This window comes from Lethenteron reissneri, chromosome 9 (assembly GCF_015708825.2).
Source record: "Lethenteron reissneri isolate LAM-NWPU_2019-01 chromosome 9, ASM1570882v1, whole genome shotgun sequence".
Lineage (NCBI taxonomy): Eukaryota > Metazoa > Chordata > Hyperoartia > Petromyzontiformes > Petromyzontidae > Lethenteron > Lethenteron reissneri.
Window position 1 is genome coordinate 12,587,455 of NC_083787.1, and position 25,266 is coordinate 12,612,720.

At 57.0% G+C, this 25,266-nt stretch overlaps 1 pseudogene; it reads left to right on the forward strand.

Annotated features, from left to right (window-relative positions):
- Positions 1-4,935: 4,935 nt before the first annotated feature.
- Positions 4,936-25,266, forward strand: part of LOC133340372 (cadherin-15-like) — a 42,147-nt pseudogene continuing 21,816 nt past the window's right edge.

A 25,266-nucleotide genomic window follows, 5' to 3' on the forward strand; every position in this document is an offset into this window, starting at 1 on the left:
GAAAGGGGGAAATCCTATTATCTTAATTTAATACTGGCAAAGGAGGTGTCATGATGTAGCCCTTGGTTTGATCAGGTATTGCTCTTCCTTGGGAATTGATGACTTGGCAATGATTGTAGTGGTTTTACGTTCCAATGTGCTGGTTGTGTCTGGTTTAATTTTAAGGTAGGTACCTTCATCGAGTAAATCTTTTATTTTATGATTGGAGTCTTCACGGGGCATCACAACAGTTGATCAGCCCTTGTGAGCAGCAACAACGCCACCACCAACAACGCCACCACCAACAACGCCACCACCAACAACGCCACCACCACCACCACGTGTTTGTCTAGGAACTGCAGGATGTGAATGATACGTCTGTATGTGGGGATTTATAAGGGCGATTCGTTCACACTCTCAGTCTTATTTTTAATTTTATATAAAAAAACACACTCGTGGAACTGGCGCTCACAACGTATTCAAGGAATGTTGTGTTTATTTTCGTTAGACGTCAGGTTAATGACCGGTGCAGATGGAGCTGCTGAAGTCTTCTGACAAAATAACGCGACATGTGCCGTCTCCAAGAGGCATCACGCTCAGCTCCTCACTTGGAAGAGTGCGACGCTAAAGCCAACAAATAAATAAATGAAAGAAGGCTAATCCTGCGCGGCGCTCACGCTCGTGACAGATTATCCATGTTCGAGACACCGTGCTGCTGCTGCTGCTGCTGTTGCTGCTGCTGTTGCTGCTGCTGCTACTGCTGCTGCTGCTGTTGCTGCTGCTGCTACTGCTGCTGCTGTTGCTGCTGCTGCTGCTGCTGCTACTGCTGCTGCTGCTACTGCTGCTGCTACTGCTGCTGCTACTGCTACTGCAGCTGCTGCTGCTGCTACTGCTGCTGCTACTGCTGCTGCTACTGCAGCTGCTGCAGCTGCTGCTGCTGCTACTGCTGTTGCTGCTGCTCCTGCTGCTACTGCTGCTGCTGCAGCTGCTGCTGCTGTTGTTGTTCGATTCTCTCCTTGCGCGTGATGATGGCAGCAGCAATACCTTCAAGAAGCTCAGATGCTAATGGCGATGTTTGCTGCTGCTGCTGATTGCCACGACGAGAGGGCTTCAGCAGAGAGGGAGGAGAGAGGAGAGTTCGTGTCGCGGCTGTCCCTCCATCTCCTGCTCCTGCTGCTGCTCTGTTGAAGAAGTCCCGAGCCCTGCGCATTCACAGGCAGGAGTTTATCTCCCACCGAGTAAAGTCCGCAGAGCTAAGAAGCTCTTTCTGAAGGGCCACACGGCCTGCAGAACAGCGTCAAAGCATTCCACAATTATAGGTTTAGAACAGCAACTAATGATACTGGCAAGTATGTTGTAAGATTACGTTCACACTTAAACTTTGGTGTTATTCATAATAAGTCAGTTAAAATGAGGGCAGCGATGGCAAGAGACGAAACGAGGTGGTTTCAAACACTTTGAGGCAGCAACATTAAATGCTTTTATTTTTTAATCCAAGTGGTATGTGATATCTGAATACTGTATGTGACCGTGGATTTCCATAGCTTCAAATTCTATCTGAGAAAAAAAAGCACAGCCGAATTACAAAAATGATGAATGAAGCCTCGTAACGATGTGATGTCTATAAAAAATCCACGGCTATCTGAGACGTCAAGGCCGTGAAATGTGTAACGTGAAAGTAGTTGGGTTGGCCAAGACACGATCGAGTCTAATGAGAATACCTCGTTTAGTCGAGGTGGCTGCTGGATCCTGTTGTGATAACAACAACAACAACAACAAAGTAGTGGCGAAGTTGACCCAAGTTAATAATAACACGAACAATGTCATCTTGTAACGGGCCGCTCTCGCCGGAGAGAGAGAGAGAGGGACGACGACTCAGAGGCGCGAGGAGGAGCCGCAGTCGAGCAGCAAGGCAGCAGCAGCAGCCCACGCGGCGACGAGCCGACTCTCCCAAACCCATTCCCCAAGCTCTGCGCTCCTCGACATATACAATAGTTGACGGCCAATTCATGGGCGTGTCTGCACGTGGAAAGAAACCGGAGCACCCGGAGAAACCCCCACGAGTGCGAGGGGGCAACACCCGATCCCCGTACAGACGGAGCAGGTGAGCTCCACGTCATTGGTGTACCGCCTTCGCCTTGCAGAGCCAGGCTAGGTACGCCTCCTCGACTCGCACAGCCAACAAGGGAGTCTCGCAACGACATCTGTGCGTGCGGTGACCCGCCAACCCTCGCTGCTGCCGGCACAGTGATGGAGTGCAGGCAGCCACGCGCATAGCCACGAGTCACAATTTGCCGTTTTAAATAACTTGATTTGTTGTTGTTATTGCACATCTCATATCGTTAGGAGAATGATCACGCTGCGTCTCGGCAGGACTTGTTTATTTGACGCGTTTCAGCCCCTGAGTATCAGAATCAGCGCCGCCAGTGCCTCTGCGCTCTCCGCTAACGCTCGGGTCGATGAGCGCGATGCACGCAGTCGTAGTGGTGGCTAGGAGATGTTAACTCCCTCGCCTGGTATACGGGAGGTCGTGGGTTCGATCCCGACCTTAACGCCTGCTGCTGTATATGTGGAGTCTGCGTGTCTCTTTCCCCGTGGTCGCGTGGATTTTTCTCCGGGTCCTCCGGGTTGTCCCTCAACATTTAGAATCATCACGGGTTCAGAGAGGACTTGGCTGCTATCAATGTCCACACGATCAGCCGCCACTTCGTTGAGCTGCCAGTTGTGGCCGGGGCGCTTCCGAGAAAGAGCTACAGAGCTCAGTGGGGCCTTACCTGTTAAATTATACACGTCAACAAATAATACGTGAGTTTGTAGAAGGGAAGAGGTCACCATCCCCACGCCACCCCTTTAGAATGAGCTCAGCAAAGACTTCGAAATCAAGCGGCTCGCCCATTCGCGCTGCCTCCATCGCTACGCGTTCACGGCCCAGACGCCGCCGAGTTGGAGCGCGGTTGGGCCCCGGCCCAGCGCTGCACGCGCCCGGGAGAGGCCCCGGGACACCGTGGGGCGAACCGGCACGGGGCGGGCCGGGAGGGGGAGGGGGACACTGTCGCGCGTTACGCCCCCGGAGGAAGCCAAAGGTGCTGTGGGACATCTTCGGCATTCATATTCTTTGGGTCTTTCGGTAAAGCCACGTAGATAGAAATTTAAAAAAATAAAATAAATAACAATTAAATGTATTATTTCTTTATCTGCCTGGCTTTACCGAAAGACCAAAACAATATACGTCTCGCCTGTCGGAGTTAACGAGGTATTTATTTTGTAACTATTTTTTATTTTTTGGGACCAGGTAAGAAGGCCCCACTGAGCTCCATCGCTCTTGTTCAGAAGCGACCTGGGTTACCACAAATGACAGCTCAACGAAGTGGCTCATCAGCATCATCATCACGTGGAAATGTAGAGCAACCAAACACTCGAAGCGCACGTTGATCCTAAATGCGGAGGTTCAAATAAAAAACCCGGAGGACCCATCGGAGTGGCAGGAGGAGAAAGCGCGCGCAAGCACGGAAACGCCGCACACACGGGCGGGCGGGCGGGCAGTCTCGCGCGATCTCTGCGCGATCCACCAGCCCGGCCGCGAAGCGCCGCTCTGCAGGCGCGAGACGCCGGTTCGAGTCCGAGGTCGCGTCACCGCCTGGGCACGGAGTGGGGAGTTGAGTGGTGGGCACGCTCAACGCGGCCCGTGATCATCCTGCAGCGTGCAGGCAGCAGCGATGGTTGGTGGATCACACGCGGATCCGCACCTCCGATTAGCACGGTTGGCTACGTACGGTGCGAAAGAAGTGCAACGTACGTGCATGCATACACGTCGCGAAACTCTTCCTCTCTCCGTGGCTCGCCATGAGAATGTGGTACAGCGCAAGGTGTGGACACCGCCTGTGCGGGGATTGAGTGTTGCCCCCTCGCGCGCGTGCGATTTCTCCGGGGTGCTCGGGTTTCCTCTCGCTTCATTCGTTTGCTGGAAACATTTGTTCTTAAATTAAGTAAAAAAAAACCGCAATGTAGCAGGCCCCTCCTGAACAAGAGCCACACGACTCAGCAGTGGGGCTCCGCTGGGTAAATAAGCGCATTGCCAAGATGAGTGACATTCACTCTCACGTCGGGGCGTGAATTTGAACTGACGCAGACGCTGCACGTGGCACACGTTAGGGGCACCCCCCCCCCGCTCTCTCTCTCTCGGCACGGCGGGAATTTCTAACTCGGCGCGGCAAAAGTCGCCCTCGTGTTGGAGTCGGCTCCTGAAGCTGCAGAGAGCACGGGGCCCCCACCACGCCGCGTGCGGGTCGTCCTCCTGCTGGCCACGTTAGCGCGCTCATGTGCGTGGCCGTGACAATGATCGTCATCATCATCGTCGTCGTTGTGACACATTCTGGCTTAGGTGCCCCCCCCCCTCCCCTTATGTTCGCAGCGAAGATGTCAGTAACGCCTGTAATACAGTGCGCTATTATCCGCGGTGCGTGTACGCTGCATTCGTCGTTAACTATTAAAGGCCAATTATAAGCGACGCGTGCACGTGCGCGTGTTGTACAATGGTCGGTGGCCGCCCGAGGCACGCCCCCCCCCCTGTCCGTGTTGCTATTGTCTCGCGTGCTGCACTGCCGCTTCCCGCTGCGTCTCCCACGGCGCAGTAAGCCGCCGCTCAGCTCGGGATCGCCGTCCCAGCGCGGCGAGAGGAGCTCTCAGCCGGTGGCGCGGGTTCGCGCCCCGTGGGCGGTGACTACAGGGGGGGGGGCAGCTGTGGTGGAGGCGCGGGTGACTCGCGGAGCAGCTGGCACTGTCCGTTTAGCCCGCTGTCGGGAGACTAAAAATACCTCGAATAATACCCTCGTCCGTCCCTCCCCTTCACACGAGCAGAGAGCCGCGCGCTCCGCGAGCAGCGTGCCCCCCCCCGCCCCCCCCCCCCGCGGGCTCCCGTCCCTCTCACTCCACGCCCAGCGCAGTGCCAGCCCCGGTGCCATCTCGATCACTCGCTCACTCCGCCTGCTCCTCCTGCTCCTCGTCGTCACCGCCGCCGCCGCCTTCCAGCCTCGCTTCGCGTGGAGGCGCGCGGCTTCGAGCGCTTCGCAACTCTGCCGAGTGCGCGGCGCCTGCTGCTGCTGCTGCTGCTGCGTGGCGCAGAAGGCGACCACCGCCACCACCTCCACCTCCACCATCGCCACCATCGCCACCATCGCCACCATCGCCACCATCGCCATGCTGCCCAGCGTCTGTGTCCTTCTCGCCGTCGTGGCGGGGCAGGTAACCCCGGAGCGCGCGGTCGCCTCGGTCATTCGACAGCCGCCTCCCTCGCTCCGCTTAGTTAATGGCGCGTGTTCACGCGCAGTCTACCTTGGATAAAAAGCAACGTCCAAGTTTATGATATTATATATATGTGTGTGTGTATATAAAGAGTTTGCAGAATACACCGCTGAGTTCCGCTGGGCCCCTCTGGATTTTTCCGGGTGACACTGTGTTACGTCGGGTTCCTCTGGGTTCCTCTGGGTTCCTTTGGGTTCCACTGGGATCTTCTGGGTTCGCTGGGTTCCTCTGGGTTCCGCCGGTAATGCCGCTCGTTTCACCCGCAGTGTTCCCCTCCTCTGAGTCGAGCCAGCCCAGCCGTGCCCCAACACCCAATCGGTTCCATGCAGCGGCCGCCGCTCGCGTCGCGCTCCGTGACTCACGCGCTGTGGTTCCCGTGGCGCGTCAGGAATAGCCGCCTGTGATTGGGTGCGATCCGTCACGTGATAGCTGTCGACCCCACACGTCATCGCTGCGTCACAATCGCGGTTAGTCGACGCAGGATGAAGGGCGCGCGCTCACGCGTGCCTCTGGTGTGCGACGAAGCACTCCGTGAGGAGTAAACATCATCATCATCATCATCAGCTACGATCGATCCACTGATGGATGAAACCCTTGTCAAACCGCCGCCAATTCTTCTTATAATCTCTCGATGCAACGATCCGCGCAGCACCTGCACGTGAGCCGATTTCATCGCTCCGTCTCCTCGGTGGGGCTCGTCTCTCGGACGCGTTCCACTCCTCATTGCTCTTGTGATCACACAGCGCCCCTTAGACCGACGCCTCTTCACAAACGCCTCGTCCACCTTCCCTGACAGTCCAGAATGACGTCGCTAACGTGCGAACGTTCTCTCATCCACGTGCTCCTCTTCCTGACTCTCAATGCCGTTCCCAGCGTGCATCGCTCCCCCCCCCCTCCCGTGCCTCTTTGCGCGCCTGTCACTTTGTGCTCCGTATCTCTCGTCATCGACCGCGTGTTTTCTGCACGGTAAGGTAAAACACGTGGGTGCCGTTCGCTATGAATGAAGAAACGACACATTGTAACAAAAAAACAACAATAGCACAACAAGACGTCGACTTGAACACGAGGCGTTTAGTGTCCCGCAGCGCGCCGTGTTCACACGGACGATGACCCCCCCCCCCCCGTGTGTCGCGTCACGCGTGGTCACTGCGCCTTCAGGGGTGGGTGGACAGCGAAGTTGCCGGTGTCTCTGAGTCACCCCGCGGGGGCCGCTCCGCGCTGGGTTGAGCGCGGCTCAACTCCCCCCGTCGCTGTGGCCCCGCGAGCAGCCGCGTGGCCCCAAGGCCACGGCCGCCCAGCGGTTCCCGGGGGCCGCGGGCAGAACGAATCCCACGTGGGGGGGGGGGGGGGGTCATTCATGAACGACGACGCTGGAGTCTCGTTGTGAGGCCCCCTGGGAGACCCCCCCCCCCAGCCCTTCAGTGCCAAGGCTCTGGCCAGTCACTTGTGGTTGGTTATCGAAATGCGCCTCTGCTTTTGTGTTTTAACTTCAGGGGCGCTGCGTGGCGATATGTTAACTGCCTCGCCTCGTATGCAGGAGGTCGTGGGTTCGATCCCCACCCTGGCGCCTGCTGCTGTATATTTGGAGCTTGCGTGTCTTTCTCTCTCTCCGTGGTCGCGTGGATTTTTCTCCGGGTCCTCAAATTTTTCCTCCACATTTTAAATGAACATCACGTTATATTAGAGTATTTAGCTGCATTAAATGTCCACGTGATGAGGTCCCACTTCGTTGAGCTCTCATTCGTGATGCCGAGGTCGCTACTGAAAAAGAGCTGCGTAGCTCAGTGGGGCCTCACCCGGTAAAACATTTTCAAAAAGTTGTTTTTGTTAATTCCATTCCGTTTTTTTTTATCTGCGTCGCATCACGCCATGGTTACAGTCCCATGCGGAGTCCACCTTTGTGTCAGATGACGACCCTGGGGCAGATGACCTGGCACCGTTGCGCAGCGCCGTGGGTCAGTTTTCAGACTTGCCCTCCGCGGTGGCTCAACCTGCACGTTCGCAGAGCGAACACTTCGAGCGAGGCCGCGCAGCTGATTATTCGCTACTGACGAAAAACGATTTCGCACGGCAAACATCGCTTAGACGCGGAAATTATTATCGGCGATGGCAGGGTGGGGGGGAGAGACCAGAACGGTGAAGTATCGACGCATCCTTCAGCACCGCAGAGGCTCTGCGTGTGTTCCACCCCTTGTGCGCGATGGTCACAGCAGCAGCAGCAGTAGCAGCAGCAGTAGCAGCAGTAGCAGCAGCAGTAGCAGCAGCAGCAGCATCAGCAGCAGCAGCAATGAGTTCCTCGGGAGCTCGAAGCCAATGTCGAGGTCAGGCTGCTGGCCACGGCGAGCGGGCTGCACGTGAGAGGGAGGGAGGGAGTTGGTGTAGTTTTCCATAATAAAGGGTTTGTTGGGTAAACATCGTGTAAATATAAATGTGCCATCAACCCACCACCACCACCACCACACGACGCAGCCAATTAGTAAGGTTAGTCACGTACAACAAAACGTGTCAATTAGTGTTGGGGAGTAAACCCACAACATTAAACAATGTGAGTAGTTTTGCAATTCCTCCTGCTCTGTCGCAGGAGCACAAAACAACAGCGGGTCACTCCGCGTCCGCGAGTACAGACAGAGTCCCACCGTCGCCACCCCCACCGTGACCCACGTGACCACCGTGACCCACGTGACCACCGTGGCCGCCCCCACCGAGCATCCGTGAACAAGAGCTTCGAAGCTCATCGGATTTGTCCGGATCAGATGAAGGTTCCGCTTCTGGGCGTCGCACTCTCGAGGCGCGCGTGCACGAGCTCGGCGAGCTCGACTGGTAGCCGAGTGGCACTCCAGCCACGGGGTTACCGCGAGATCTTGTCATTATATCGGTGAGATTTTTAAGCAGTGATATTGTGTGTGTGTGTGTGAGTCGATCCAAAAACAAGCGTTCACATCTGCTTCTGTTGATTTTCTTGTCTTGGGCCATTTGCCAAAACGTTTATATTTAAAAGGGGCATTAAACATTTTAATGAAGCGCCCTGCGGTTTAATGGCCCGTGACAGACGAATGCCTTGGCCGCGAACGATGCCGGCGTGCCGCACGTCGGCCTGCTGCTCACGACGAAGGGCTGTCTCGCCGTGCGAATGCGGCAACGCTCCCGTATCCGAATACGCAGCGCCGATCGACCGTTCCTCGCCGCACAACTGTCCGCTCCGCAAATCACGCCGAGTGAATGCGCCGAAAAAAAAACCCAAAACCTCACCACTCCCGTCCGCCCCGTTCGTCTCGCCGGTGGCGATGCTTAGACGACCGCACCGACCGCACGGGGTACTCGTCTGAGGTGCGAGGCGACTCACGGGGATGCTCAGCACCGGTTTCAGGTGAATCGTCACCGATGTTCGGTGGCCGTGGGCGGGAATCGAACTCGGGGCCGTCGGGTTCGTAGCGCAGCGCGCTGACCGCTCTCCACGCGCGCGACCGCTGCCAGTCCTCGCACTCGCGCAGCCATCGCCCTGCACCCACTTCGACGTCTCAGATTCATAGTGAGTTTCCTGCGCGTTGGATCGTCATGTGGGTACAATAGGAAATTCAACAACAACAATACGACAATAATAATGCCAATTGTTCTACCGCTCCCCACTTTCTCAATCATCCACCACACGCGCGCGTTCCCGATATTTTGATTCTGATGAAGACAAAATCAGTTGAGGTGCCGCTGTGCCCCGACCTGGCCTGGCGAGGCACGCGACGCGGTGGGATCCGATTCAGTCATTCAATCGCTCCAAAACCGAAGGCCTAATTACAACAACAATAACAACATACGAGTAGCAATAAAAAATAACATTGCCAAACATGGAACGGCGACACAGACACAAGTCGTGACGGAGCCAAACGGAGCGTTCGCCCACGGGGGTGAGTCACGGAGCGGCAGCCGCGCCGTGGGGGGGGGACGCCCGAGCAGGAGACAGAACGACGAATGTCGTTTGCGTCCACAGCTGCCGCGTGATTTATTGTTACATCGCTCCGCCGTGACGGATGGCGACAGCTGAGAGAGGCGCTTCGTCCAGCAGTGGATTGACCATGGCTGCGGCTGATGATGATGACGGGAATGAAAATGATGATTCCAATTTTTTTTTACCGCACCCGCCAAACATTCGTGAATGGGAAAGGCCGAACACCGCCACGCAGCACCTCTCCCCCCCCTTTCTGAACCAGAGCCGTGAGACTCAGGAGGCCTTTCGTGAAGGGGTGGATGGAGGGCTGCCTCGTCATGATTGTGCGCAGCACGAAACATTCATGATCGTCCGAGTGTAAAACAAACGCATATCCCTGCACGTAAGTGAAAACAATAATAATTTACCCATCCCATCAGCCACACGACCCCTTCTGGGAGGGATGATTTATTCCAGCAACTTTGGTTGAAGCAGCAGGGGTGCCGGTTTGATGTGGAGAGAACTGCACCCTCCACATCGAACCGGTCAGGCGCCTCGCCGGGACAGCGAGCGGCTCATACTCGGAAGGTTGAAAATAAAATAAAAAATCCTGGTTGGGGGTTCACTCGACCCACCGTTCCTCCTGGGTCTGTAAAAATGAGCACCACTTTGTGGGGAAAGTCATCAGGAGTTGTCCTGCAGAACAGATTGTAATCCTCTCCATATGTCCAGCACAGGCTGAGGTCTGTGGACGAGAGATGAGAACCGCTGCACTGATCATCTTAGCAGCAGGAGACCACTCTGACCACGACGTCCTCGTGTGAGCAGAAGTTCTGAAGAAGTTTACTTCCCAAGAAAAGGCCATTGAGCTTAGAAGCTCGTTCTTAAGTGCCACTCGGCTGCCAGACGCGCCCTGCCCCAAGGGCACAGCCCCCCCCTCTCCGTCCCCCCCACCCCCCCCCCCCCCGAGGGATGCCACCGCTCCAGAGGTGTGCTCTGCCCTGGGGACGGACGGACGTGGGACCCCGCTCAGGGTCAGACGGGTGCCACGTGTGGGACGCAAAGTTCCACGACGTTCTGTTGCACGCGCGCGCGCACTTTAGCTCGCAGCTGCGCCCCCCCCCCCCCCAAGGTATAATAAATAAATAACTAGCTCGATCCCAGCGGCTCCGGAGCCGCATGCGGCTCTTGAAGGACTGCTTCGTGGCCGTTATTCACGTGGCCCTGCGGCTCTTTAAACATTGAGTTATTTCGCGGAATTAGAACAAAACAAATTCGCTTCTTGTTATTTTGCGTGCCGATCCCCTGGGGGGGGGGGGGGGGTGCCTCTCTCGCTCTCCTCCCTCGCTCCGCCTCTCGTCGCCCTGTGGCCACCACCGGGTCCACCGTGTGGACAACCAGAAGCGCCGCCGTTGTTTGACCAGGCCAGGCCGCGTGGTGCCCGGGAAGGTGTCGGTGACGTTGTTGAGCCTTGAGCTGTTGCTTGGTGCTTGGTGGCTGCTGCGAGTGCAGTGAGAGCGAGCGAGAGAGGTGCAGACGACTGCTGCCGATGCAGCTACAGAGAACGCGCCCCGCTCAGCCAGGACGCCGCTCGTCCCGGCTCTGGCGAGCTCAGTCGCCGTGATGCTCTCTGCCCGTCAAACGTCGACGCGTTTCAGCCGCGAGGCTTTTGGTCGACGTCGTCGCGCGTCAAGCGGCGGCTATTGTCGCAGCAGCAGCAGCACGAGACGAGGAGGAGCAGCCGCGGATGACGGAGGCGCGCGGGGGAGCGGGCAGGGGGGTGGCGCGGTTTGGCGGCGCATTCCACCACCGCCTCCCCCTCCTCGGCGCGCGGGTAGCACGCGGGGCACGCGCGGGGCAGCGGCCGAGGGCAGCTGAGTTGCCCCCCCCCCTCCTGTTCCCACATTCAATTCCGAGCGCACAAGTGGCGCAATCAATCCTGGAGCTCCTCGCTCAACGTGCGCCGGTTGCAACTCGCCAGCTGCCCAGAGCCGCTTGCACCGGGATCAGCCTCCCTCGTCGGCGGTTTTATTCGCGAAGAGAAGCAGCGCGCCGTGGTTTCGTTGTGGCCGCCACGGGGGCGACAGGGACTCGAGCGAGCGGCTCGCAGTCGGCAGCGGTGCGGGTTCAAATCCTTGGTCGCGGTGGGGGGGGGGCTCAGCTCATCGTCTCTCTGCGGTCGCTAAAATTGATACCACTTTTTGGGGACGACAACAGTGGGTGTGCCATGAACAGAAATTCGCTACCCCACCTCCCCCCTCCACCCGCCACCTTCTTATTGCGTCAAGACATGCAAAAGCAACGGACGATACCCTCGGCCATAGGAATGTGAAATTCCCACGACTTTTGGCTGAGGGCTGCTAAACACAAAAATTAGATGAGAAAGCAATCGATGAGTATGTGGATTGACGCGAGCGAGAAAGAGGAATGAACGCAATGTCTAAATCCATTGTTGATGCGCAACAGCTGATACCCTGGAGCAGCCGGGCTGGGGGCCGGGGTCGGATTCTCACAGCGCGCGCTGGGAAGAGGAGTGGGGGGGGGCGGAGTGGGGGGGGGGGAGCGGAGTGGGGGGGGGGAGCGGAGTGGGGGGAGCGGAGTTGGGGGGGGGGCGGAGTGGGGGGGGAGCGGAGTGGGGGGGGGGGGGGAGTGGGGGGGGGCGAGCGGAGGAATCCAACCCGTAGCGACCGTCGCCGTAGCCCCGAGTAGTTTCCGCTCGGCACGTGATCTCCCGTGACTGGGGGGTGGCAGCAGCCTCCGCCGAGATGATGGTCGTGGTGGATTTTGTCTTCGTGCCGTACCCGTGTCGGGAGCGGTGGTGCAGCGGTTAGCGCATCGCACTACGATCCGAGAGAGACTAGTTCGATTCCCGCTCACAGTCAACACCAGCGACGATCATTTGAACCGGTCCCTGTGCCCTCCCCGTAGGCCGACTCAGCCTCAAACGAGCACCTGGTGCGGTGTGTAGTAAACATCGCCACTGGGGAGACAAAGGCGGCCGGGGGTGGTGCTGGCGACCCTACCCCTCGTGTGCCGTGCCGGCCTTCATAGGTGCTCGCTAACAGCACAGTTTGTCGAGGCTGTACGGGGGATCTTTGCCTTTGGATGAGGCGTGATCCAGGCGTCCCGTCCATCTCACGCAAACAAACTCCTCGGCCGCCTTACCCGCGGCTATTCATAGCCGCCATGAGCACGGGAAGAGCGAGAGCCGCAGTGATCTGCCACTCAAGTGAACACTGCAGCATTGGCGCTCACAGACCTGAGTCGGTGGTGGAAATTCCACATTCCTATGGGCGGGACCACCCACCGGTGGTATTTGAATGTGCATTGCTGCTGCTGTTGACTCCGGAGGGTCGCTGGGCTGAGTCAAGCCCGACCAGGATTAGAACTCGCACGACTCCGATCGCGAGCGGCTCGCCCTACCGCCGAGCCACTGGGGCTGCTGCCACTCATTCAGTCGGCCAGATACACCGGCTGGCGTGCCGTGGAACTGGATATCTGTAAACAAAAAAAAGCGAAGAACTTCATAGCTCATCAGATTCCTCCAGGATTAAAAAAGCCCCCCGCCAAAAGATTCAGATCCTGGCTCGGTGCAACTCCCGTACTAATGTAGAGGCCACTTCTCGATGGCTCGCGTGGCCTTCGCCGCTCGCCCCGCTCATCAGCAGCGCAGCCTCCACGCCCGCGACGGTGTCACGAGCGAGCGAAAGAGCGGCAGCTACCGCAGTCGTGCGGACGGAACGAAACGTTGCAAGTTTTTTTTTGGATGTTACCAGGCAAGGCCCACTAAGCTACGTAGCTCTTTTGAAGAAGCCACCTGGCCACACATCATAGCTCAACGAAGTGGCTTATCACGTGGGAATGTATAACAGCCAAATATACTCTGAACCACCTCCTGCATGTCAGGCGAGATAGTTAACATCTCCTAGCCACCGCAGAAGGAACGGTCCCCGGCTCAGCAGCAGATGACGTGCGGCTCAGTGGCACGAGCAGCAACTTTTCCCTCCGGGCGTAGGGACTCACAGAGCCATTCGTGACGGCGGGGGAGGGGGGGGCACGCCGTGGCTTTATTATTCGAGGCGTCGTTGGGAATAATTGTGAGCGCTCCTAATGAGAATGTGATTGCCTCTCGCTGCTGTGCCCTATTAGCTCACCCATCAGAGGCAATGATTGTTGGCTTCCTTCTTTCACCACTCACACGGTGGTGGATTCCCACACTCGCACCACACACAATACTCACCCACACCCCACAGAACACAATACACACCACACACAGCACCACCACCCCACACAATACACCCACTGCCACCCCACACAATACACACCACCGCCACCCCACACAATACTCACTCACACCCCACAGAACACAATACACACCACACACAGCACCACCACCCCACACAATACACACAGCACCACCACCCCACACAATACACCCACTGCCACCCCACACAATACACACCACCGCCACCCCACACAATACTCACTCACACCCCACAGAACACAATACACACCACACACAGCACCACCACCCCACACAATACACACAGCACCACCACCCCACACAATACACCCACTGCCACCCCACACAATACACACCACCGCCACCCCACACAATACTCACTCACACCCCACAGAACACAATACACACCACACACAGCACCACCACCCCACACAATACACCCACTGACACCCACACAATACACACCACCGCCACCCCACACAATACACACCACCGCCACCCCACACAATACTCACTCACACCCCACAGAACACAATACACACCACACACAGCACCACCACCCCACACAATACACCCACTGACACCCACACAATACACACCACCGCCACCCCACACAATACACACCACACAGAGCACGCTGCATTCTTTACACAGCGCCCAATTTAAACTGAAAAGTGTTTTTTTTCAGAGGCGAATAGCACACGCATATCACACAATACACACATGCATCACACAACACACACCCATATCACACAAAACACATGCATCACACAATACACACGCTGCACAGCACACACCACCCAATACACACAGCCTGCACAATACTTCACACAATAGACTCACACACCACACAACACGCTCCACATAGCACGCAACCACCACACAACCCACCCCATACTCACCACACAACCCACACACACCACACTCACCACACACACCACACACACCACACACACCACACACACCACACACACCACACACACCACACTCACCACACAACCCATACACACCACACTCACCACACATACCACATATACCACACAACCCACGCCACACTCACCACACACCCCACACACACCACACTCACCACACACACCACACTCACCACACACACCACACACACCACACAACCTACACCACACAACCCACACCACACTCACCACACACACCACACAAAACCCACACCACACTCGCCATACACACCACACAACCCAAACCACACTCACCTCACACACCACACACACCACACACACCACACTCACCACACTCCCTGCTGGGTGCCGGCCGGCCTAGACACGCGCCACGGTTGTGATTTGTGGCAACATTTATAGACGCGTCTGCTGCCGTTTAAAGTTACACTATTTCCCCTTCTCGTCTCAGTATTTACAATGCGATTATAAACATAACGTACGCGATGGGAGCGACAGCGAGATCACTGGGGGAGAGGCCGATCGGTGTTTGAGAGTGAGATCAGTGGGGTGAGCGTCACCGTGTTACTGTGCAGTCAAAGTGGGATATCACGAACAGATGATTTTCTTTTTTAAAAGCAGGCCCAAGGTCGTCCATAGAGGGGGGTGCGGGGCCCGGGGCAAACTACATCGTGTGGGCACCCCCCACCCCGACGCTTTCAAATGTAAACCGAAGTATTACATCTGACGCCGTGACGTCTACGTGCGGGATCCCCCAAAGCGCGGGGCCCGGGACGGTCACCCCGACTCGCCGTACACCCAAGGGACGGCTCTGGCCCAGGAGTCTCATACATCCGGACCCCCAAATTCAATCGTGCTCCCACCACCATCCAACGCCACGAACCCGTCAACTTGCCAGATGTACACAGGTAAACCCTGCCCAGGCTATTCCTCAACAGGAGCAGCGCCCCCGCCCTTCACTCGGCCCGGTGACTAACGCTGCCTGGCACTGCCTCCTGCAGTTCTGGTAAAAACAGACGAAGCAGCGGCGACCCCGATCACCCCTCCAGCTCCCCGTGAAATCGGAGGCATTCGGTTTTAAAATAGTGTCCATCTTGAGTTTCAGCGGCCCGCACGCTCCCTCCAGCACCCAGACGCACCGAGCTGGATGATGACCCCCAAGTCTCCGGGAGGCAGAGAAGGGGGTGGAGAGGACACGGCTCTCGGATACTTCCTCTGCTGATTTACCGAATTACCGACCCCTTTGTTTGCGTCGCATGCACGCGGAGGCGGATATAAGCGGGATGAAGATGCCTCGTGAAGATGCCTCGTGAAGAAGAAGAGCCAAGCCTCAAGTCAGCGTGGCCAAGCAGTAGCCCTCCTGGCTTGACCACGCTAGTCGTACCAGGGCGTCAGTGTTGGCGAGTGTTAGCGAGTGACATTGTGTGTGTTAGCGAGGATGGGTCGGTGGTCACCACCCGATGTTAAGAGTCACCCGTTGTGTTAATAATGAACAGTGTTGCCTCCCAGAGTCCCCGTGAGCGCCGGAATTGAACCCACGACACGAGCACGAGACACGTGCCGCCTCCGGGCTCTGGAGACCGCCCGGAGAAGATTCCAGGCGCGCGTTGACGATGATGGCGCACATCATTACATTTGTTATCATGTTACAGTGTATTCTCCGTTCTCTTTCTAATAAAAACGATAGTCCCATATGAGTGTTAAACATGTTTTTAAGCACCCTGTATTTTTAAAGATTTTTTTTATTTTACCAGATAAGGCCCCATCGAGCTATATATCACTTTTTCAAAAGCGACCTGGCCACAAATGATAGCCCCACTAAGTGGCTAATCATCACGTGGAAATGTTTAGCCGCAGACAAATATTGCGAACGCGTGGTGAACGTGCAGGGGGAAACCCGGAGGACCCGGAGAAAAATCCACGCGACCACGGGGATAGACACGCAAACTCCAAATATACAGCAGCAGGCGTCAGGGTCGGGATCGAACCCACGACCTCCAGTAGACCAGGCGAGGGAGTTAACATCTCCTAGCCACCGCGGCGTCCGACTGTGACTCCAGACGAGATGTACTCCGCCCTGCATTCACTCCCTTCAGCTCGGTGATTCTCAACATTGTTGGTACCCCCCCCCCCCAGTCAAGAGCACTGTGTCCCGTGCCCCCCCCCCCCCCCCACACGCAAAATTAAGGTTACTAACGCCACAATACACAGATCGGGACAGGTGAGAGCCTGGACAGGTGAGAGCCGAGACAGGTGAGAGCACGAATAGAAGATAGCCTGGACAGATGAGAACAGGTATAGGTTAAATCCTGGACAGATGAAATCCTGAACAGGTGAGAGCTTGGACAGGTGAGAGCTTGGACAGGTGAGAGCCTTGAGCTGTTGCTTGAAGGTGGATGTTGCTTGAAGGTGGATGTTGCTTGGTCGCTGCTGCGTGTGCACTGGGAGAGAGAAAGGTGCAGACGACTTCCTATGCAGCTACAGAAACCCCCACTCAGCAAGGACGGTGCTGGTTCTGAGTGCGACGAGCAGGTTGCTAGACGAGCTCCGCAGGACGGTTCTTCTGAGGTCAGTGGAGTGGGAAGGGTGACGTCAGGGGGAACCAGGGCCCTAGCGGAGCCAAGGTACCCAGAGGGAGGACGCCACGGTGGTAAGGAGATGTTAACTACCTCGCCTGGTATGCAGGAGGTCCGTGGTTCGATCCCGACCTTGGCGCCTGCTGTATGTTTGGAGTTTGCGTGTCTCTCTCCCCGAGGTCACGTGGATTTGTCTAAGGTACCTCCAGTTTTTCCTTCCACATTTAGAATCACCGTCACTCGTATAGGCTGTTTGGCTGTTATACATTTCCACGCGGTAAGCCGCCATTTCATTGAGCTATCAATTGTGATCAGGTCACACAGGATATCATAGCTCAGTGGGTTTTGCCTGGTAAAATAAAAAAAATAGTGAATTATTATTTGTATATTTTTGAAGTGATTTGTTTACCTTTCCTATACTTTGCACTCCTATCGTGTTTGTGTATTGTTGGTTGTTTGTTGTTGTAAAGTTCTGACCCCGTGCATCTGTGAAAAATATCGTCAAAGCTCATCGGATGTTTCCAGGATAAAAAAACATATTCACATTCTCAGAATGTGCAGCCCGAGGTGATGCCAATGATTTTCAAACGACATGCAAATGGGTAATTCAAAAATAATTCCCATCATAAGAAGAACAGTCATTGCCTGTCACAACAGCACCTCGTTTAGGGGCACAGCGCGTGCTGCTCACGATAGCGGTAACATTCATCTCTCGCGTTCCGAACGGTCCGTCTGACCGTAATAAATAAAATCTGATAAAACATTTCATCTATAAGGGAGGGAAAGTCGCGCAGATGGACCCGCCACCACCCCCCGACCCCCATCATAGTAAAGTGGAATTGCCACCCACCGGCTCAGGGCGGGGATGGGGGTGGTGGAGGAGGAGGGGCTTGCGGGGTGTGAGGTGGCTCTGGGTTGTTGCCCGCCGCGCGCCTTTACAACCTGGGAAGCGCGCGGGTTCAGCAGAAAAGGAGTTGCCCCGCCTCTCCACGTGGACGTCCCACCTCTCGCGGCGAACAGAGGCCGTTACATTCAGGACGCCCCGTCGCGTCTTGCGGGCGGGCGCGCGTTCCGTGTGTGGAACGCGACGCGCGAATGCGCTCAGCGTGATCACCACTGCCGGCGGGATCGAAGCCCCCGAGCGGCGCTTTAGCCGCGTGCGCTTCCTGCCGGAGTGATGGCACGCGGCGGAATCACGATGCCGACAGCAGCTAATGGCTCGTGAGATGGCCGTTAAGGCGGACGAGTATTGTGCGAGGGAGGGTGGTGGTGGTGGGCGACTGCTGCCACACTCGTGGTTTGTCTCGGAGGTTTGCTGACTGATGGGAAGGGGAGATTCGCCGGAGGGCTGGAGATTGCAGGGACACATAGGGGAGGGCATACATATTCTCCCGAGTGCGTCTGAAACACCAAACATGCAGCGCTTTTCCGACACATTTTTTTTTCTGACGATAAACACACGGAAACACATAGTCGCATTAAAATATTACCCGAGATTATATTTATTATCATGAAACCGAAACTGAACTCGCGAGGAAGGCTGGCCGTGGACGCGCGTGCTCTCGGCCCTCCGAGTTCATGCAAAATGCATCGGCGCGCAGAGCGAGATGCGGCGTGCTGTGCGCAACAGCTGGCGAGGTGTCGCCGGAGGGAATTCGGAGGTGACACAAGGCCAGGTAGTGATGGCTGCGCCATCGCGAATGTAGAAACATTGCAGCGCGTTCACTCGTGCCTTGCGACAGCATCTAAATATAGCAGCACGCGTCCCCTCCAGCGTATGTGCCACAGCAGCAGCAGCAGCATCAGCTCCAAGCGAGGTGCAGAGATCGCGTGGGCGCCACGGGGTTGCGTTCCCACGGCGCAGGGAGGGTCAGGGTGGTGAGAACTCGCGGGCCATGCAAGTGCGGGGCTCTGGGTCTGGGGGCTTTAATCTCTGGCAAGGCAGTGAGTTTTTAAAATCTTATTGCTCTCAGCAAACTAACAACAAACCTCACCCCTCGTCACTGTCCTTAATCACGTTGGACAAGGTGGGTGCCATGCCACGCACGGACACCCCCACCCCGCACCCCACCGCAGCCATACGCTGCCAAATCGTGCGCCTGTCTCAAATCTGTTCGCTGGGCCCGCGCCGCGACCCCCACCCCGCGCCCCCGTGCCCCCCACCCCTGCACCCCCCCCCCCGCCTGGTGATTCTGCACGCACAGCTGGCCTCCCAGGAAATCGCGACAACAGCTCTCGGCGCAGGGCGTCGCCACGGCTCTTGCACAGAAGGACACTGGGTCACAGCAGCGATAATAGTGTTAATAGTAATCATGTTAACGTGTTAATAACAAGGTGGTGGTGACAACCTCATCCTTAACTTCGTTCACTCAGTAGTGAGGACCCTGCGCGAAATGTCTCTGCTGAAGGAAAACGCAGTCCCTCGCTTGCGCTATCGATCCTTAGAGCATCAGTCGCGGTGCGATTGGTCGTGGCCACTGCAGACAGAACCCAGCGCAGGGCCCCAGTCCAGATGAGGGCGATGCAGAGCGCACTCGTGCCGGCGCCTCGCCTCTCTCCACATCCCCGTGTGTTGAAAACAAAACCACATTTCAATTCCCCCAAACAGTGCCGTCGTGGACTGGACCTGTATCTCAAGGGGCGCGTATCTCATAATAACCACGTGGCACGCGCTCTGCAGCGTGCTCGGCGTGTACGGGGGCAGCGTGCGGAACTCTTCTTCGGATTCTGCATCTTTATTTGTACTGGAGAAATCCGATGAGCTGTGAAGCTGATGACGGACGCTTGTGTTGCGCCCGAAACGTCGTGATTTTATTTATTGTATTTTATACCTACGTGACTTTACCGAAAGAACCAAAGAGAATGGATCCCTGCAGTCACGGAAACTTCAAATCGAGACTGTGAAGCCATCGTTCACCGGTCACCATGCGTGGATTCTGAGTGGCCAGAGAGCTCAGCGGTGGGTAGAGCGAGTGGCTCGTAGCGCCGCCTCGCCGCGTGGCCGCTGCCGCCTTCCCGCTCGTCTGTCGTGGTTCCTCCTCCTGGCGTCTCCTCTCTTCGGGAGCGAGCGGGTAGTTTGTGGCGTTACAAGTTCACATTTACATCGCCCTCACTGTTGTGATTTTAAAAACACAATAGCGGCGACGCTGCAGATGACCGCTGCCGGGTCACGTGGTCACAGCCACCGCTCGCACTGAACTTCTATCCCGGGCAGTGGGGGCGGGCGGGGGGGGTCAATGGGGGCAGGCCCGGACTGGCCATAGGGGCAGCAGTCCATAGGGCAGCAGTCAATAGGGCAAATGCCCGGTGGGCCGGTCTGTGTTGGGAAATTGCAAATGTGATCAGAGTAACAAAAAATAGATTAACACATTCCTGCGGAGGGAGCTGGTAGGAACGTTGGGTTGCTCGGTCAATGGCCAGGGTCAACGGCGGCGTGGTGTATTCCGCAAATATGCCCGACTGTGAGGGCGGGCACAAGCCGGCGTGAGTAGGTTAAACGTTGAGTTTTATAAGGGCACCACGGGGTAACCAGCCCCTCCCCACCCAGCCCCACCCCTCCCACCCCACCCAGCCTCTCCCCTCCCCACCCAGCCCCTCCCTCTCCACCCAGCCCCTCCCTGCACGACGGACACAATAATCCCCTGTGGGCTGGTGTAACCAGGAGGTTCCTACCAGTAAAATGTTATATAAAAACATATATTAAAATATCTCATATCATATATCATTTTTTTTTGCATTTATATATTTATTGTATAAATAAGTATAACCCGTAAAACAAAGTTTTTCACTATAAATCCTTTATATGCGTGGCAGCGAACTTAATATAAAGGATTTAAAAATATATTCGCCTGTGGAGGACGCGGGGATCGATCCCGCGACCTTTGGCATGGGAAGCGAGGGCGCTACCAACTGCGCTACTCCGCCACGGCTTGTGGAGGGGTTACGCTCTGGGCTCTTATACTGTGACGTTCAGCCAAATATATTTTTTTTGCCTAAAAAGTGTAAAATTTTGGGAATTTTTTTTCACGAACATTAATTGTCTGGCACAACGAGTCTGTGTGGAAAATGTCAGCTCGATTGGATCACGGGAAGTGGGTTAAAAAACGACCGAAAGATTTGCACGGTCCTAAGCAAGCAAGCAAGCACGCAAGTGTAGTGGTGGTATTGACGTGCGCCGACAGTGATGAATCACGGGGCGCGGGGTTGGGCACGCGATGTGGGCGTGGCATGGACGCGCGCGCCGGTGGTAAGGCGCGCTCACACAAGCTGGGAAAAGAGGATCGTAGCGAGTGCGCAGTGATTGGTCAGATAAGTGGGTGCTCTCAGCGACGTCCGCAGGAGGGGTATAAAGGGAGACGCGCGAGAGCACTCGTGGTCAGTGTTAACCAGTTGAAGACCGAAGACGGGGTGGAGGAGGTAGTGGCCCGAGACCCCTAGTCCCGCCGTCCTTGTGGGGACCGGGGCCCTGTGTGGCTCGGAGCCGAGACTGGGGGACCGTAGTCCGACGCCCGTGTGGGTCGGGACGGTGGTACCCAGAGCCGAGACGGGCACCCCGGCTGGGTGTGTCCCGGAAGGCTACGGGGCGTAAGAGCCCGTGTCAGTACAGCTGAGTGGGTGTTGGTCACCCGTGTAGCTGAGTGGGTGTTGGTCACCCGGGTAGCTGAGTGGGTGTTGGTCACCCGTGTAGCTGAGTGGGTGTTAGTCACCCGTGTAGCTGAGTGGGTGTCCGTCACCCGTGTAGCTAAGTGGGTGTTAGTCACCCGTGTGACGAAGTAGGGTGTTAGTCATCCGTGTAACTACAAGTTGGTGAAAATAAAGAGTGTGCTACCCGTGAAGTCGTCTCCTGCCGAGTTACTACTTTACAACTGGCGTCAGAAGTAAACCTGTCTTCAAGGAGAATGGACACAAGGAAGACTTCTCGTTCCCACGTGCAAGACCGGGGAGACGACGACGTACCGGTGACACCACCCTCGGGAGGAGAGGACGAGGAGTTGCCGCCGATGCGGCACTTCGCGGAGATGGCCGATGCTCCGCCCGCCTCCGACACCAGCCTGCAGGACGCACACTCCCGCCTGGCGGAGTTGCTGCTCGCCGCCGCTGCGATCTTGGCAGAGATCTCCGTTCCAGCGGCCGGTGGAACGCCTGCGGGGTTGGAAGAGGCGGCGCGGCTGGAGGGTTCCCGCCATAAGGCGTTTCGCGCCAAAAGTTTTGGAGTTGGCGCCATTTTTGAGGGTCCTCCTCCGGTTGGCGGGAAACGCGGACACCACGTGGCCAGAGGTCTCCACACAGCGCAGCCCGCGTCATCGGCGAGCGCCGGAGCTCTCCATTTTGCGCCTGCAGACGGAGCCGACATTTTCTACAACCACAGCGGCGCGCGGGAAAATCGTTCCAACGACGACGACGACGATCGAGTTCTCCAGCAACGATTGCCCGCGCTGTCGGTGTTCAAGGCGGACGGGGGCGACTGGGGAGCCTTCCAGCGACGGTTCATCGCGCATCAAGAAATGTCGGGGTGGTCCGACACCACTGCCCTGCGCGCGCTGCCAGCGATGCTCGACGACGACGCGCTTGCGGCCTTCACGTCTGCCCCGAGGTCGTCCCGCTCAACGCTCCAGGCCGCGCTACACCTGATGGCCAAGGTGTTCGGGCCGCCCTCGACCTGTCGCCACCAGTTCTACGATCGGCGGAAGGTGGTTGGAGAAACAACGCTCGCCTATCGCACGGCGCTGCTCGCCCTGGCGGACTCAGCTTTTCCCCGCATGGACAAGGAGGGGAAGGACGCCATGGTGACGGAGCAGCTGCTGGCGCTGGCTCACGGATTGGGAGTTCCCATTAATACGGCGGACGAAATGGACATCTGCTCCCTGGGGATTGCCACGAGTATCCACGCTTACGAGGTCCTAAAGCGGAAGCCGACGGTCGTCTGCGCATCGGTGGAGAACGGGGCACCGGCCGCCACGATCATCGGACCTCAGCCTGCTGTGCCTCGGGAGGAGGCCTTCGCTGGTTCAAGGCCGGGGGAGTGGAGAACGGGAGGTCGTTCGCCCACACGCTCCTCCCGCAAGCTGGAGCAACCGAAACCTACGACGTCCCTCGTCGTCTGCTACAACTGCGGCCTTCGGGGCCACGTCGCGTCCGGGTGCCGGGCCCCGCGTCAACGCACCGCGGGACCACGTCCGGACGACGACCAGGGCCTCAAGACATCCCAACTGAACCCGGCAAGTCGCGGCACCTCACACGTTCGGTCCACACGCACGGCACGTTCGGGTCGCCGCTTAGCGGTGGGGGGACCGTGTATGGGCACCGGGGGTTCGGTTCGGCGAGAGGGGTCCGCGTACGGCCCGAAGGCAGTCGAGTGGTCCGAATTGGCCCACAGGATTGTGGCTGCGTCGGCCGGGTCGTCCGTGGTAACGGGGTACATTGACGGGTTGAGGTCCGGGTGCTCGTGGACACGGGTGCGTCGGCCACTATTATTTCGGACCTTATTTATAATATTCTTCCCGTCCAATGTCGACCACTCCTGCCGGTGGACGTACCATTTTACGCGGCGAACGGGGGATCTTTGGGAATCATCGGCCAGATTCGGGCGAATATTTGTATTGGCGACATTAAATTGGCGGGTCCTATTTTTGTATCATCATCGTTGGCCGTTCCTTGTTTACTAGGCACGGACTTTCTGTCTAAAATGCCCATCAAAATTCTTATAGACCAGGCCTGCATTGAGCTTCCGTCGGGTCGGCGGGTTGAGTTTTTGAAGAGTCCAAATAAGATACGCACGGCTTGTGCGACGGTGCAGGCGCTGGCAACCCGGACTGTACAGGTGCCCCCGGGATCGCAAATGTTGGTACCCCTTCGGTTGAGAAAACCCCTTGGGGCGGATGCGGGGGCACAGGGGGTTCTATTGGGGCCGTCTAACAGGGCTAAAGGGGACCTCGACTTAGCGGTGGCCCAGACCATGGTGAGGGGGGACAGCGAGCCGTTCGTTGTGGTCCTGAATACGGGGTCGCGGCCGGCCGTGATTACGCAGGGAACGGTGCTCGCTCACGCCGCGCCGCTACCCGTCGAGGAACGGCTCGTTGCTCACGCAGATTCAAATGTCAATACGCATCCCCAAAGTGAGGAGGGGACGGAGTGGTTGGACTCGTTGTGTGCCGGGTCCAGTACCTTGTCCAGTGTGCAGTTGGGTGCATTGAGGGGCTTGCTGCTCGAGTTCGCTGACGTGTTTAGCAGGCACAAGTACGACATTGGCTGCACAGACCTGTTGCGCCACCACATAGAGACTGGGGACGCGGCCCCTATTCGACAGAATCCCTTCCGGCTCAGTCCAGCCGAGAAGGAGCATGTGCAGTCGGCAGTAAATGACATGTTGGCGGCCGACATCATTGCGCCCTCTTCCAGTCCGTGGGGTGCTCCTATCGTCTTGGTTAAAAAACAGGATGGATCCCTGCGGTTCTGTGTCGATTTCCGCCGCCTAAACAAAATATCAATGGCCGATGCGTATCCGCTCCCCAGGATGGATGAGTCGCTGGATGCCTTGGCAGGAGCACAGTTTTTTTTCGACGCTCGATTTGCTTTCGGGATTTTGGCAATTGCCCCTCGATGACGAATCAAAACCTAAAACCGCTTTCCGGACACCGGGAGGTCTATTTGAGTTCAACCGATTGCCCATGGGTTTACATTCCGCTCCTGCCACGTTCCAGAGGCTCATGGAATTGGTTTTGTCAGGCCTTCAATGGGACACCTGTTTGATTTACCTCGATGATATCATCGTTTTCAGCCGAACTTTTGAGGAGCACCTCCAGCGACTGAGAGCAGTGTTTCTCAGGATGCGTTCCGCGAAGCTAAAATTTAAACCGGCTAAATGTTTTCTGCTTCGGGAATCGGTCAGGTATTTGGGCCATATCGTTAGCCGTTCGGGGATCTCGACGGACCCTGCTAAGACGCAATGCGTCGGCTCATGGCCAACACCGACCTCTGTTACTGAAGTCCGCAGCTTCATAGGATTTGCCTCCTATTACCGTCGTTTTGTCAAGCAGTTTGCCACCATAGCCAGGCCCCTGCACGCTTTGATGGCTAAAGGGGTGCGGTTTCACTGGGGGCCGGAGGAGGAGGCCGCGTTCTGCTCCCTTCGTGACGCCTTGGTGCAGGCTCCCCCCTTGTGTTACCCCGATTTCACGCAACCGTTTGTGCTCGACACGGATGCCAGTAACACGGGTATCGGGGGAGTGCTCTCACAGGTGGTCGGGGGGGTCGAACGGGTGGTCGCCTACGGTAGCAGGGTTCTGTCCCCCGCGGAACAACGCTACTGCGTGACACGGC